This window comes from Bidens hawaiensis, unplaced genomic scaffold (genome assembly GCF_021521415.1).
Source record: "Bidens hawaiensis isolate Kalapana, Puna unplaced genomic scaffold, B.hawaiensis_p1.1 tig00030215_1, whole genome shotgun sequence".
NCBI classification, from domain to species: domain Eukaryota; kingdom Viridiplantae; phylum Streptophyta; class Magnoliopsida; order Asterales; family Asteraceae; genus Bidens; species Bidens hawaiensis.
In genome coordinates this window covers 88,613-102,927 of record NW_027495027.1, presented here as the reverse complement: position 1 = coordinate 102,927, position 14,315 = coordinate 88,613, and positions in this window count along the sequence as shown.

Below are 14,315 nucleotides of genomic sequence, written 5' to 3'. Positions count from 1 at the left end.
AATTCGAGAAAAAATCCCATCCCTACATGTCATATTAAATCGTCACTTTGCTAAACTAAAATAAATGGATGTTAGTGAAACATCTCAATGATTAAATAAGTGTTATCCTGAAAAAAGTTTGAATCACACAACTCTTAACATGTGTAGCTAAGATAAATTACAGTAATAATATTATTAGACCCTAATAACATCCTAATAAGAATACAAACAAATAATTAAATTGATATTCATTAAAATATTTGAATATAACTTTATTTCGTATCAAAGAAAGAAGTTTAATATAAATGGCACTTACAAACAACTGTGAATTTGATTCTTTGAAAGATAGAGAAGACGTGAGTCTGAAAAATCTTCAATCATAGTGTAATTATATATAGGCATCTAAGAATAAGTATATTTTTGATAAGGTGGTAAGGTTGGACTATGATTGAATCATAAATATTTGTTTTGTAATATGGTTTATCGCTAGAAGAAGTTGCTAACATGCTATTCTGCATAGATCTCCATTCCATTCCTATTACGTTCAAGAACGGCGTAGCTATAAAAATGTTACGTTCAATTATCCAAAATTAAGAATATGGACATTAGGTTTTTATGATACGCTGACCGGCTAACTTTTGAGGAGCCGAATGTAACGTGAAACCTTGGAGGCAAATACAATGATTCCTTTGATATGAAATCTTCAATTTCGCAATCGAAAATGTACCAACACTACCCTTTACTTTTAATTTGCATATTAGTTAATCAATAATCTGTTTCCCACTAACCAAATCTGAGCAAAAGTAAAATCCCTTTTGTATAAAATTCTTAGTTTGACTCCAAATAGTCAAACGTTTGACGCAAGACCTGACGATTTTCAAGCAAATTCCAGAATTACCCTTGACAACAATCTGTGATCTTTGCAATCAGAATCAATCATGCCAATTGTTCGCTTTGTAGTTTTTGTAAAAGCAAACCATAACGGAATGACAGTAATATGAGGCTCTGATACAACAAAACAGTAACTCGCTGCCAATCACATGGTCATCTTAGTTTCTTAAATTGTTCAGTTCAAACGATTATCATGGCACAAAGAAAAATAAATCGAGTCACGGTGTTAAACCATTCAAGCAATGAACACCGCGTTCAACATGTAAGCCCAAGTGTAAAAATTGCGCACTAAGATTAGTGTATCATCATAAAATATGGAAAAGGAATCAAATCACAAAGAACAAAGTCAACAAACAACAAACTCATAAGCAGTGGTGAAGCTTGGACTAAGACATCGGGAGAGCCAGACTCAAAATGTATACAAAAATTCACAAACGATGGGGGGGCGGACTCAATTTTCGGCCGAAAACACCTAAATTTACACTACGCATAAAAAATTTCGGGCGAAAACGGGTAAATTTACACTACTACGTGAAAAAATCGGGGGGGGGGGGGGGGCGGCCCTAAGTAAGCTTCGCCGATGCTCATAAGTCTGGGCATTTTAAGTTTTTTAACAAACAAAACTTCACATTATTAACATTTAACATGTAAAGCATCCACATATTAATGGAAAAACAGACAACATAAAAAGGCAGAAGTACAACATTTATAAAGGCAAATGTAAGGTACGATGAATATGAGTATCGATGCGAACACAACTCACAGGCTCAGATACACATCATCACCATCTTACCTCCGCCAACCATCACCCTGTTACTTCTTATTTTCGGCACAACCATAGACAACCAAAAGTCATTGTCGTCTAGGGTTCCAAAATGGAACCCAACAACAGTCACAACGTCATCGTCGCCTATAGTTTACAAATTATAATATATATAATTATAGTGTAACACATTTTTATATATTGTTTTTATAAATATTAATAATGATTTAATATGGTTGTATCTAAAACATCATTACCATAACAAAACACACTTTTATGATTAAATGAAGTTTGATCGTCTCTTTTGTGTTCTTGGGCGATTATAATCAATCATCACAATGATGATTGTTGTTTCAGCTTGTTAGTCTTGCCTAGATTGTTCGTTGATTCATCTTTGGTTGGCTTTGAATCAAAGATTTGTATTGTAATATGGTTGTTTGATCGAGTGAATAAAGTAGATTTTGAGCTTGTGACAGTGGTGTTTGTTGTTTGTAATTACAATTGTTTGGATAACAATTATTGAGTTTTACATAGGTTATTAAATATGTTAGTATCGTATCCCCTTGTGCAGTTTGTTTTATCGACTAGTAACACTTTCTGGATATAACAGTAGTTAACTATGGAGATGCAAATTAGAGTTTTAAAAAGGAAATTGATGGATATTCCTCTTGTCTTGCATATATGCTTAACGCAGGAGATTATCTTAGTGTAATAGTTTTTGTCACAACATATTGTAGGTCATAGAACAGGATCAAACAACAAAGTTCTTGAATCAATCTTCTTAAAGGCTAGCGGAAATTACCCTTAGGTAATCGAGATCTCGGATCTTGTTGTTGTTGTTGGTTATTGCCGAGAAAGGAAAGAGAGAAAGTGGGAGAATTGGTGAGAGAATAAGATAGTATGGCAAAAAGGTTAGTCTGTGTATGAGAAGATTGCGCTATTTTTAGCACAAGTCTCATGCACCATCTATTATATTCATTGGCCCAATGGGCTTATTTACAATGGCCTTAGGCCCAAACAAACAAAGACAAAAGATTAAATAGACAAGATAATACAATAGACTTAAGATACAAAACAAGGTCTAACACATATTTTAAAAATGATATTTTAGCTATTATTTTTCTTGAAGGTATCTTAACATATTGTGACACATCTTGACCATACTGTTATCATATTACATATCATAATTGTCCTAATGTTTTCGCTAGGGTCCTGGTAAAGCAAAACGGTCACGAAATCAAAATGTAGAAAATAAACGAATACGAGACACAAGGAGTTATGCAATTCGGTCAAAGCATATATACATCTACGAGCTACAAATCACGATTTATTATCGCGCCTCATCACTCGTGATGAGAAATTACAAGTACAATATATGAATATATAAAGATAGATTTAGAGTTTAGAGTTATGATAAAATAAAAACCCCACTTGAGTTAGAAAACTCTAGAAACACATTCTCAACCACATATTTTAATTAAAGTTTAAATTAAAGTTAATAAAAAATGTAAAAGTAAAATTACATTTTTTCTTTCGTGAAAAATATGTTTTAAAGTAAAAAAAATGTAAAAAAAAAATACGAAACAATTTTTTTTTCTGATATTTTGTATTTAAATGTAACAACATATATTGTATATGTAAAAAAACGATGCTATATAGGGTTTTCTCAACTCAAATAGCTTTTCATAATATGCATGCCAGTTTTAACTTATAAAAGTATAAAACAAAATAAGAAATTTTTTTAAACAAAAACTTTTTAATCTTCTAGGGTTAGGTTAATCCATAAACCCTCCTTCAAGTTCATTAAACTCAAAAACGATTACAATAAATTGGCAGGCAAGCGGGCAACAAGCTGCGCCGCAACCCCGTTTCAAATAGTATAAGATATAAAGATCGGCCTATAAGCCTCCATTGTCCTTGATCTCTATAGTCCAATTATGCTTTTGTCTTCATTTAAACCGGGCCCAAACATGGCCTCTACAAACCCAACAGTTCCGGACTTCCGGTACAAAAATTATGAATGCTCTCAAATTAAAGATCATATAATGTTGAATTTATATCTCTTGTTTATATAAACATTGTAATTATATAACTTATTGTTATAAAGATATTGTATATCACAAGAAAAATGATTAGTGTGACACAAATAGAACAAATTTCTAGTTCGGGTCCATATTTAAACACCCTCACTTTTGACACTATGAGTCCTCAGCCATCACATTAATTACAAAACCAAATTTTCTAGTTCGATCGGGCCCATCAAGACTTTAAACCAGTATGAAACAATACACTTCCTTTCAACATACGACTAACTTCCATTTTCCAAGTCAAGTATTTGTTATAAATAATTCATTTTGATTTTATTTTAAATGAGTAGATTTGAATACACAACACCATCCTCATAAAATCAAATTCTAGCGAAATGAAGCAACAATTAGAGTATTCTCTAGAACTGAAGTAGACAAAGAGTGAGCGAGAAGAGAAGGGACAACGAGGAGGGCAATTTCCTAGCTTTGGGACGGAAGGAAAAGCGCAGGTGCAGGACGCCCACACCCTTTTTGTTCATCCTAAGCAGTTTTTCGATCCAAACTGCTATTTTTTGTATAGTAATAATAATAATTGCGACATGTTGATAATAATGTTTCATGCACACTTTTTAATTGTCAAGAAATTACTAAAGATTTTGTTTTCACTTGTTTATGTATTAAGTTGATCTAAGTTATATCATTAGAGTTAAAATTAGTAAAATCTTATTAAAAAAGCGAATCCTCCAAATATAATTTTTCTCATAGTTGATATATGCTAATCATTTACGAAAGAAAGGTGATGGGTTCAAATCCTCACAAGTGGAGGAAATAAATTTGCTATTGTTAATATTTTTTTATTACTTTTTTTACGAAATAACTATAGTAAAAGCATGCCTAATGTGTATTAAATGTGAATGATAAATACTGATTATTACTTTTAAATGACATCAATACCAATAATTAGTAGATGTGTTTATTTCTTCAAATTGCATTCAACTGGCTTGAGTATTTTCCAGTTTTGTTTGAACGGCAAGCAATATTATTAAGGAATATTGTTTTAAATAATCTCAACTATTCGTGGCAAATGACAACCCAAACTTTAAATTTGGTTGGTGGCTATCCCAACTAAAGGAATATTTGTTTTTAATTGACCGCGACTAACGGATGTTAATTGTTCTTTGTAGATGAAGAGACATCAAGTTTTACCATTTGAAGAACGCCCCCTAGACTCCTAGAGAAGTGGCTCCCAACAAAGGAGCTTTGCATCGATAGTAAATTTGTGTCTAAAACGTATATAAATGCTTATTGAACTCATTAGAATCAACGATGATAAACACACTTTACACTGAGATAAATTAGAATATACGACATATATAATACCAACCATGCTAATTGCCCGATATCCTGAAATTGATAAACGATATGCTTTCTTGGGAATCAAGCAATAAAAGAAGAATTACGTCTCAAGCTTATATCACCTTTTTTTACCAGCAAATCAAGCTTTCATTACCATAACAACATTTACGACAACATAAGAGCGTGAACTCCGCCATAATAGAAAGCTTTGGGAACTATATCTCCAAAACGTACACTTTAATGAACCAAGTAATTGCATTTTTCGATAAAAGAAACAATTTGAGAATTAACTATGAACATTTTACATGTTAAAGACAAGCACTAATTCAAAACGTCTTCTACACAAAGCTACACAATTTAGATACGACAACGTTTACTAGAATGTGCTCTATCGTGCACATTTTAAACTAGATAAAGAAAAAGATGTACCCTACCAAAAATAGAAATTTTGTTATAAACGTATGAAAAATAGTTAGATATTCAATTCGTCACATGCTTTATGTAACAGAAAACGACCCATGTGCTTAAGTGAAAGAGTAAAAGTGTAACGTAGGACGTGGTATGGGCACAAGATGGCTATATGATCATTTGTCATGTTGGGACTTGTAAGAAGTATAGTAGTATACATATAACGTTTAAGAACTACAACATTTGACACATGCTCTATAATTTTAATTTTTTTTTTTTTGGAATTGTGAATTTGACTTATAGTTGTGAGTTTCTCATTAAAATCAAAACGACTACAATAAAGTGGCAGGCAAACGGACAACAAGCTGCGCCGCAACCCCCTTTTTAATAGGAGCGTTATTCGGGTTTCAAGTTTTTCGGGTTTTTGGTCAGGAAAAGGTGACCCAAAATCCGACCCATTTAAGGTCAGGTTGGTCAGCTTCGTGTAATTAGGATTCAGGTTAGTTCGGGTCGGGTTGTTTGGTTTTCGGGTTCAAATGCAAAATGAAAAAAAAATGTTTTATTCACATAATATCATTATGCTACTAAATATCATAAAGATTCAAATATCATATGATAATACGGTGTGATAATGTTCAAAAGTCCTAAAACAAACTATAAAACATAATATTTCAAATACCAAAGACTCTAAACCGAAGCACATCTACCAAGAAAAGACATTAAATGTTCGGGTTGGTTTCGGGTTTCGTATTTCGGGTCGGGTTTTTTGTTAAGAAAAAATGACCTGATAACCGACCCATTTAAGGCTTAGGTTGGTTGGGTTTGAGTGGCTTTGGGTCGGGTTTTTGGTACGGTTAAAACTTAAAAACACAGACCCCTGCTCTATACGAGGAACCTAGTCCGTCCCACCATACGTATTTGCATCAACGATTTTACGGTTTAAGACGATGCTAACCTTACACCTCAAGTTGTGAAGACACACTACTAAATACAAGAACACTCATTGAACTTTACTATAATTTGCAAATATGATGTATGTTTTCGTTGAAAGAATACATACAACACTTCTATAGTTACATGCGATTTATTTGAGTGAATATTTACATGACTGAACAAAATAAAGTTATGGGTTCCAAAATTCTGAACTTTATCAACCCACAAAGGCTTTAAAACCCTTTTCAAAATCATTGATATAAAATTTAATAATAAATATTAAAAAATAAAGTACCCATAAGCAGTTGTTTTTTAACCATAATAAAATAAAAGACTTGGTTTTGTAATTCTCAAGAGGATGACGACGCAACATGTTACCCGTTTTCCTTTCATAAGTAACGGTGATGTTCAAGTTTTTTGATATCGGATAAACCAAAATCGAAAATATGAAAAAAAAAATACAAAAAAAAAATACAAACGGAAGACTTGACCGGCAAAAACATAATAAATAAAAGAGTAAACTGCGATTTTCGTCCCAGTGGTTTGTTCAAATTTACGATTTTAGTCCAATAATTACAAATTTGCAATTTTTGTCCTTGTGGTTTCATTTCACTTGCATTGAACCCGATCCCACTAACCCCGTTAAGTCTGGTTGTTAAACCCATCATCATGCACTTCACGTGAGAGACAGTTTTGTACTTTTTTCTCCTATAAACCCCAGCTCTAATTCGCAAGCCCTCTCACGTAAGGGGCTGAGGTTTATTTAGAGAGAAAAATGACAAAGCTGCCCCTCACATGAGGTGCACGCTAATGGGTTTAACGACATGACATAACGGGGTTAGTGGGGTCGGGTTTCATTGCAAGTGAAATGAAACTACAGGAACGAAAATTGCAAATTTGAAACTACTTGACTAAAACCATAGATCTAAACAGACCATAAAAACGAAAACCACACTTTACTCCAAATAAAAAATATGTATATGTGCAAAACACCTAACGAAATGTGATATTGTTTCCCTTTAACAGACGAGACTTGGTAGTCGAATACTGACCACAAATACACCCTTTTTAAGTTGTGTTGGATTATTGACTAATTAAGTTCCTTTCAAAACCAGGACCCCTTTTTATTTATTTGGTAGAAAGTCATGAGTCATGAGTCCTTTAGGCTTTTTAACAAAACATTGAATATGACACTTGCATTCACACAATTCACAAACTTAACTTTGTCTTCACTATGTCAAGATTTGTTTTGTCACGTCACAAGAAACAATCTTATATAGAGCAAGATAATAAATAAACAAATAAATAAATATATAATGATATTTTTCATTACATTTTTATAGACATTAATCACTAAATTAATCAATACTTACAGCTATTCTAAATTATCTCATAAAATAAAAACTATATCCTTATGAATATTACTATTTCATTTCATCTAATGTCTTTAAAATATTATTATAAATATACTATAGTGCAATTGCATTATTTAACTGATTAGCATTAGTTATAAATTAATTTGGGTAGTGTACGTTCAACCCATATTTAAACATGATCCTTGTAATTCTGCTAATTGTAAGGCCAGCATATGGAAGCATGATAGTCATGACCATTTCATCACTAAATGAACTGAATTATGTAATAATAAAAAAATAAAAAAGAAATTACATTCAAGTTCACATGACTTGAATTATACATGTCAAATTGTCAATTGGAGAATGTATATGTTAAAAACAGTGAAACAAAATGGGCTACTTTTATAGTAATTAATAACATTTACCAACTTAAAGTTGGTTCAAATGATATAACATTCACGAGCAGTATTCATCACCACTTAGAGGACGCCATCGCAACCACCTAATGGTTGTTGCCGCAACAACCACAAATATGTCGCCACATCATAGCCGCTACCACCCCTGTTAGGATATTTTTTTTGCCCATGACAAAACCTAACAAATATTATTATACATGGGTATTATTATTACCATTATTAATTATTATTTAGTAATAAAAAGAAAAGAAAAAAAAACAATTATTATATTTGTTTTTCACTTCATACGTATGAAGTGTTTTTTTTGTAAGAGATTCTCTTTGGGCCCACATTACCACTAACCATTAACAAATAATATTTGTGGTGATAATTTTTCTTGGGCTTCAAGTTTACGAGAAACATATAAAGAAAGAAATAGGTTTTTCTTCATGCGTGATGCCATTGCTGCCGTCAAAAAGAGAACAGACGAAGACAATTTTTTGTGCTCTACTCATTGGGTGTTTTAAAGAGATAGGAGACGTGCCAGAGATCGATTCATTCTCTCGTTGGTGATACCTCTTACTCGTTTACTCTTTTGTAGTTTGGTTTCATATACTTGAAGATTGTTTGTACCAAGTATATGATGATTTTGTATGCCTCTAGTTTTATCTAGAGAAGACTTTTGTATTGCTCATTATTGGTGATAGTGGATTTGAAGCGGCTCTAGTAGTCCCGTGGTTTTTACTCTCGCCTTGAGAGGTTTTCCACGCTAAAATTTTTGTATCACTTGTTACTTTTAAATTACCCTATTTGTTTGCATCCTCATTGGTTCATTCAGGTCGGAAAAAAGTTTAGCCAAACGAAGATTAATTCCGCAATTTTTGTATACCGTTCGTGGCTAGGTGGTTGTTTTTCCCAACAAAGTGGTATCAGAGCTTCGGCTCTTGTTCTTGGGTTAAGACTTGTTTGAACGATGGAAGCTAATACAAGTAGGATGATGAATTTGAATGGTGCTAATTATCATGTTTGGAATGGCAAGATGGAAGACCTTCTTTATGTGAAGGATTATTATTTGCCTATGTTCACTACCGATAAACCTAAAGATAAAACTGTTGATGAGTGGAATATTTTGCATAGAAAGGTTTGTGGGTATATTCGGCAGTGGGTTGATGATAACGTTTTGAACCATATTAGTGGGGAGATTCATGCTCGTACTTTATGGACCAAACTTGAAGAGTTGTATGCTCGGAAGACAGAGAACAATAAGTTGTTCTTGATTAAACAGTTGATAAACTTGAAGTACCGTAACGGTACGCCTGTTACTGATCATTTGAATGCTTTTCAGGGTGTTATTAATCAGCTTGCAGGTATGGGTATTAAGTTTGAAGACGAGATACAAGGTTTATGGCTTCTTGGTACGTTACCGGATTCTTGGGAGACTTTTAGGACATCGTTGTCCAACTCCGCAGCAAACGGTATTATTACTATGGAATTGGCTAAAGGTAGTATTATAAATGAAGAGACGAGAAGAAAGTCACAAGGTTCCTCTTCACATTCAGATGACTTGGTTACCAAAAGTAGGGGAGAAGCCATAGTAGAGGTCCGAGTAATAGAGCAAAGCACCGCAGTAAGTCCAAAGGGAAGTTTGAAGAATTTGAGTGCTATCATTGTGGTAGAAAAGGGCACACGGTAAAATTCTGTAGGCAATTGAAAAAGGAGAACAAGAAAGCTAATTACAACAATAAAAAGAACAACCACAAGAAAGACGACGGTGATGAAGGTACTTCTGAAACTAACACTGCCACCGAAGAATTTCATATTTGTTGTGATTATGATAGGGTGAACATTGCACGCGATGATTCGAGTTGGGTTGTTGACAGTGGTGCTACTTGTCATGTGACATCACAAAGGGATTTTTATTCATCTTATACTCCTGGTGATTTTGGGAATGTCAAGATGGGTAATAATGGGCTATCAAAGATCATTGGTGTAGGGGATGTTTGTTTGAAGTTTGATACTGGGATGGATTTGGTTTTACACAATGTAAAACATGTTCCAGATATTAGACTTAATTTGATCTCCGCAGGCACATTAGATGATGATGGTTTCCATAGTACTTTTGGTGGTGGAATTTGGAAACTCACTCGTGGTTTGTTGATCGTGGCAAGAGGTGAAAGAACTTCAAAGTTATACATGGCACATCCAAAGATTTCCAGAGACTCGGTTCATTCATTGACAAATTCTGATGTAACCGATATGTGGCATAAGAGACTTGCTCATATGAGTGAAAAAGGGATGTCTGTATTATTGAAGAAAGATGCCTTGTCCAGTGTGAAAGATGTTCATTTGAAGAAGTGTTCTCATTGTATGAATGGTAAGCAAAAGAGAGTTTATTTCCATAGTCATCCGCCTCATAGAAAAGAAAGTATACTTGACTTGCTGCATTCGGATGTATGTGGTCCTATGAAGACTAGAATACTTGAGGGCTGCTTATATTTTGTCACATTTGTTGATGATCATTCGAGGAAGGTATGGGTTTATACTTTGAAGTCTAAAGATCAAGTATTTGATGTGTTTAGGCAGTTTCATGCCTTAGCTGAAAGACATACAGGGAAGAAGCTCAAGTGTATTCGAACAGACAATGGAGGTGAATATATTGGTCCTTTCAATGCTTATTGTAGAGAGAAGGGTATTCGACACCAAAGGCCACCTCCAAAGGCACCACAGTTGAATGGTTTAGCAGAACGGATGAACAGAACATTGGTTGAAAGGTTTAAGTGTTTGCTCTCACATGCAGGGTTGCCTAATTCTTTTTGGGGAGAAGCTTTAAATACAGCGGTACATGTTATTAATCTTACTCCTTGTATTCCTTTGCATAATGATGTTCCAGATAGGGTTTGGAGTGGCAAAGATGTTTCATATCGTCATTTGCGAGTCTTTGGACGCAAAGCATTTGTGCATATTCCCAAAGATGAAAAATCAAAGCTTGATATGAAGTCTAGACAGTGTATATTCGTTGGTTATGGGCAAGATGAGTTTGGATACAGGCTATATGATCCGGTTTCAAAGAAGCTTGTAAGAAGTCGTGATGTTGTGTTTGTGGAAGATGAGAGTTTGAAAGATATTGAGAAGACACAGGTAGTTCCTCAGTACATTGATGATCTCATTGATTTGGATCCTATTCCTACTTCGCAACCTGATCCACATCACGAAGATAGTATTCAAAATGACGAACAACATGGTACCGAAAATGTTGATAATCAAGAGCAGGCAGAGTTGGATGAGGATATTCATCCCGAGTTACTTGTAGATATGCCTGCATTTGTTCCACTCAGGCGGTCTTCGAGAGACCATCAACCTTCTACTCGTTATTCGACTGGTGAGTACGTTTTACTTACTGATGGGGGAGAGCCCGAGTATTACAAAGAGGCCATGGAAGATAAACATAAAAGAGAGTGGGTTGAAGCCATGCAAGCTGAGATGAATTCCTTGTATGAGAACAATACCTTTGAGTTAGTGAAGTTGCCTAAGGACAAAAGAGCTTTGAAGAACAAGTGGGTCTACAAACTGAAGACTGAAGAGCATACCTTGAGGCCTAGGTACAAGGCAAGATTGGTGGTCAAAGGGTTCAGTCAAAGAAAGGGTATTGATTTTGATGAGATTTTTTCTCCAGTTGTGAGGATGAGTTCCATTAGAGTGATTCTTGGTTTAGCTGCTAGTCTTGATCTTGAGGTTGAGCAAATGGATGTCAAGACAACATTCCTTCACGGTGACTTGGATAAAGAAATCTATATGGAGCAACCTGAAGGTTTTCAGGTTAAAGGTAAAGAAGATTATGTTTGTAAACTTCAGAAAAGTCTTTATGGGTTGAAGCAAGCACCGAGACAGTGGTACAAGAAGTTTGAGTCAGTTATGGGGAAGCAAGGCTACCGAAAGACTGCGTCTGATCACTGTGTTTTCTTCAAGAGGTTTGGTGATGATGATTTCATCATTTTATTGCTTTATGTTGATGATATGTTGATTGTTGGAAAAAATGTGGAAAGAATTGTCCAGCTGAAGAAAGAGTTAAGCAAGTCGTTTTCTATGAAAGACTTGGGACCAGCTACGAATATTCTTGGCATTTGGATTAATAGAGATAGAGCTTCAAAGAAGTTACACATGTCACAAGAGCAATACATTGAAAAGGTGCTTAGCAGATTCAAGGTGTCTAAAGTTAATGTGGTTAGTACACCTCTTACTCCCAATTTTAAGTTATCTGAAAAAGATTGTCCTAGTTCTGAGAAAGAGATTGAAGATATGGACGGTGTTCCATATGCATCAGCGGTTGGAAGCTTGATGTATGCAATGGTATGTACACGGCCTGATATTGCCCATGCAGTTGGTGTTGTTAGTCAGTTCTTGTCAAATCCGGGTAAGAAGCATTGGGAAGCAGTTAAGTGGATTCTTAGATATCTATGGAGTACTTCCAAATTGGGTATAACATTTGGAAATGGGGAGCCGATGCTTGTTGGTTACACGGATTCTGATATGGCAGGAAATAAGGACAACATGAAATCCACTTCTGGATATTTGATGTTATTTGCAGGGGGAGCCGTGTCATGGCAGTCAAGACTGCAAAAGTGTGTTGCTTTGTCTACTACCGAGGTAGAGTATATGGCAGCAACAAAAGCATGCAAAGAATTATTGTGGTTGAAAAGATTTATGCAAGAACTTGGCTTTATGCGACAGCGCTACGTGGTTCTTTGTGATAATCAAAGTGCTATTCATCTTGCTAAGAATTCTATGCATCATAGAAGAACAAAACATATTGATGTAAGGTATCATTAGATTAGAGATGGTATTGGAGACAAGTTGTTTGAACTTGATAAAGTTCACACCGATGATAATTGTTCCAATATGTTGACCAAAGCTTTGGCAAGGGAGAAGCTGAAGATATGTTGTTCGCTCGCTGGGGTGGTGAGTTCTTTTTCATAGACAAAAAAAGGGGAGATTTGTTAGGATATTTTTTTTTGCCCATGAGAAAACCCAACAAATATTATTATACATGGGTATTATTATTACCATTATTAATTATTATTTAGTAATAAAAAGAAAAGAAAAAAAACAATTATTATATTTGTTTTTCACTTCATACGTATGAAGTGTTTTTTTTGTAAGAGATTCTCTTTGGGCCCACATTACCACTAACCATTAACAAATAATATTTGTGGTGATAATTTTTCTTGGGCTTCAAGTTTACGAGAAACATATAAAGAAAGAAATAGGTTTTTCTTCATGCGTGATGCCATTGTTGCCGTCAAAAAGAGAACAGACGAAGACAATTTTTTGTGCTCTACTCATTGGGTGTTTTAAAGAGATAGAAGACGTGCCAGAGATCGATTCATTTTCTCGTTGGTAATACCTCTTACTCGTTTACTCTTTTGTAGTTTGGTTCCATATACTTGAAGATTGTTTGTACCAACTATATGATGATTTTGTATGCCTCTAGTTTTATCTAGAGAAGACTTTTGTATTGCTCATTATTGGTGATAGTGGATTTGAAGCGGCTCTAGTAGTCCCGTGGTTTTTACTCTCGCCTTGAGAGGTTTTCCACGCTAAAATTTTTGTGTCACTTGTTACTTTTAAATTACCTTATTTGTTTGCATCCTCATTGGTTCATTCGGGTCGGAAAAAAGTTTAGCCAAACGAAGATTAATTCCGCAATTTTTGTATACCGTTCGTGGCTAGGTGGTTGTTTTTCCCAACAAAACCGTATGACCATACCCATCTTGTTGCATCGGATACTCCAAACACATTTTGGTGCAAAACAATTTAATACTTTTTAAAAGCTCATATTAACTTGAACTCATTTTCACTTTAACGCATACCACACCTTTAACCTAGTTTGACCAGAACCCACTTCGACCAATACTGGCCAACTAATTCTCTCACTTTTATACATCACTAGTAATGTTTCCATAAGAAGTTGTGCCATGAGCATATATACCTAAAAATAGTGGAGAAAAAAAAAACAGAGAGGAAATTTATATCCAAAACATTTCAAATCAGTATTAGAACATATATTCAGGCATAAGATTAGCTTCAATAACTTTTGTGTATCTTAGTTCCATATACAAATTCGGTGACAGCTCTATGATTCCCTAAACCTGTTTACCTGGATTGAAGAAAATCATATTTTCTGATATTTACGTCACAATCTGAATCTTCA